At 36.1% G+C, this 2,942-nt stretch overlaps 1 pseudogene; it reads left to right on the forward strand.

Moving 5' to 3' along the window:
* Positions 1 to 298: 298 nt before the first annotated feature.
* LOC110726299 lies at positions 299 to 2,737 on the forward strand (annotated as a pseudogene).
* Positions 2,738 to 2,942: the final 205 nt, after the last annotated feature.

A 2,942-nucleotide genomic window follows, 5' to 3' on the forward strand; every position in this document is an offset into this window, starting at 1 on the left:
ACTACAAATCTGATTTCATTACATTAAACCCCAAGGCCTCTTCCTTTTCTTGTTGTTTCCTCATTGCCGCTGAAGCCCAATTTGAAGGTTTTACGATCAAATTTAACCGTGAAAACTCTAGATCTAGAGTTTTAATGGTTAAATTTGACCAATTAAAGCTTTAATTGATGATAAAGAAGGGTTAGTGGGTTCGTGCAGTGGTTGGTTTGTGGGTTCAGATCGGTGGGTTTGTGGGTGGTTCGTGGGTGGTTGGCTTGTGGGTTCGTGGTTGGTGGCTTGTGGGTGGTTTATTCCAGATATGTGGGTTAGCTGGGGTCAGTGGGTTCGCTGGGTTTGGTGGGCTGTTGCGACTCGTGGGTTTGGTGGGTTACTGCAGCTTGTGAGTGCGGTGGGTTCGGTTCGGTGCTGCGGCTGAGTGGTGGTGCTGGTTGGTTTTGGTGCTGCTGGGTGGTGGTGGGTGGTGGTTTTGGTGCTGCTGGGTGGTGCTAGTGGTGGTGGGTGGTGGTTTTGGTGCTGCTGGGTGGTGCTAGTGGTGGTGGGTTATTTAGTTTAAATTTGATTTTTTTTTTTTTTTTTTTTTTTTTTTTTTTGGGTTGGATTAATACTTAAGTATATGCCCTTATTTTCCAATAATCATGCTTAAAATGTTTTGCCTAGGAGTCTGCAAAACACTACTTTGTAACGAGTAATGTGAAGCGGAGGTAGTATATAACACATCCCCTAGAATATAATTTGGAATAAGGAGAGAAAGAAGAAGAAAGACACACATTCACACAAAATACTCGTAATGGAGGAAGAGAGAGTTCGGTAAAGCTACATGGAATGTGGGCAAGTCCTTATGTTTTAAGAGCCAAACTTGCCCTTAATATTAAGGGCATAGATTTTGAATACATAGAAAAGGATTTAGCAAACAAAAGTGAGTTGGTGTTGCAATACAACCCTGTGCATAAGAAAGTGCCTGTTCTTGTACACAATGGTCTACCCATTGCGGAAACAATGATCATCCTCGAGTATATCACTATATTGATGAGACTTGGCCTGATCCCCCGCATCTCCTCCCTAAGGATCCCTACCTTAGGGCCAAACATCGATTTTGGGCCGCGTACTTACAACAGGTTAGCCCCTTACTCTTTGATCTTTTGTAACCTAATATTGTGTTCACAGTAGTACTTGATGCCTTGATGGTTAATGTTCCCGACTTTTCATTGAACTTACATATATATTTGAATTTTAACTTTGTTATGAGATGGAGAGAGTAAAAAGACTATAGCAATAACAAGTACTCTCTCTGTTTTTTTTTAAATGTCCCATTTGGGATTTTGACACTATTCATTAAACATACTTTGACCAATGTTTATGAACTATACATAAGAAAAAATATAATCGTCTTAATGAGTAGATTATTAATATTCAATTGTTATACTTTATAGTTAATGATAATTAAAGATATTATTGCTCGAAATTTTACATCAACGTGCGGGACATGTCACTATGGGGCACTTATAAAAAAAAAAAAAAAAACAGAGGGAATATTGTACTATTGGAAAATAACATGTATTTTAATTGGTACTCTTGTTGTGGATGGATTACACAGTTGGTTTTCTAATATTAAATGAAAAGGTTATATGATACATTTCATTAATAGTTAAATGGGTTAGTTTGTGTCATATTTGTTGATGATGGAAGTTGGATCACTTAATTTATTTCTCTCTAACTCTCTTAATCTTCCGTAGTTCATTAGCAAGTGTGTCAAGTTTGATGTGTTAATTATTATATGGAACAAAGGTAGTAAATTAGAAAATGGACACTAAAAAAATTGTATGCTATGAGCAGGTAATGGATATATTAAGCAAACCACTGACAATAGGAGGTAAACCAACAGAGGATGAGATGAACGAGTACTGGAAGAAGATGGATGTGGCCGAAGAATTCATCAAAGCCGAGTTATTCCCAAATGGCTGTCCATCTTTCCAAGATGCGAAGCCCGGATACTTGGCCATAGTCTTGTATTCCTTCTTAGGAACCTTCGACGTTGTCGAAGAGTTCTATGGCTTTAAGCATATCACTGCAGAAAGGTACCCGTTCTTGGCGTCTTGGAACAAGGCTGTCAGTGAAGTTCCTGAATTTAAAGGCGCAACTCCATCAAGTGTTAAGGTCATTGAAATTCTTCATGCAGGAAGAACTATCTCCAATTAAAGGGATAAATGATCATCATCAAATTTAGTGATTGATACAAAACTATTTATGATTTACAAAGGGTTGATAAGTTTCAATTCATTATCGATTTCATAATTTATTTGGGTTTTTGTACTAAAATTCATCTGAATTTGCATTTTTTTGATGAGGTGGAAAATGATGTTCTTTTCATTGTGTTTTTTTTTAATTTTTTTTTTTAAATGAACATATTTTTTGGATTTGAACTATTGCTATTCTATATCTCAATATACACTTGCAACATGGTATTGAAAAACGGGGTTAGGTCGCATCCGCTATGAATGTCCACTTTATAATCCAAGAAGGTTTCAACTCAAAATCACGTGGCTATGAAAAGAGTAGCCCTTTAGCTTTAAGTGGACACAATTTTTCCTTTTCTTCAATGCGGGATACACATCTCAATACTTACTTTACTTTCATTCGATTAATCTTGAACAACACCTGTTGAGATTGTGATGGAAAACTAAATACTCCCTCCATTTGTGTTCATGGCGTGTAACTTTTACTTTCAAAATTATCTACCATCTTGATTATGTTTACACAAAAACCACTTAATATTCATAAGTTGTAAAATTGAATATGAAAATTTTAGCTTAAGAAATTATAACCCATACATACTTTAGATACCCTTAATTCATACATACAGTAGACCTTGCATACTTAATGAACAAGTCTATAACTAAATTAAAATTTACATACATTCTTTCTTCACAAATTTACCACTCCTT

The sequence above is a fragment of the Chenopodium quinoa genome, unplaced genomic scaffold (assembly GCF_001683475.1).
Source record: "Chenopodium quinoa cultivar QQ74 unplaced genomic scaffold, ASM168347v1, whole genome shotgun sequence".
Classification (NCBI taxonomy): Eukaryota; Viridiplantae; Streptophyta; class Magnoliopsida; order Caryophyllales; family Amaranthaceae; genus Chenopodium; species Chenopodium quinoa.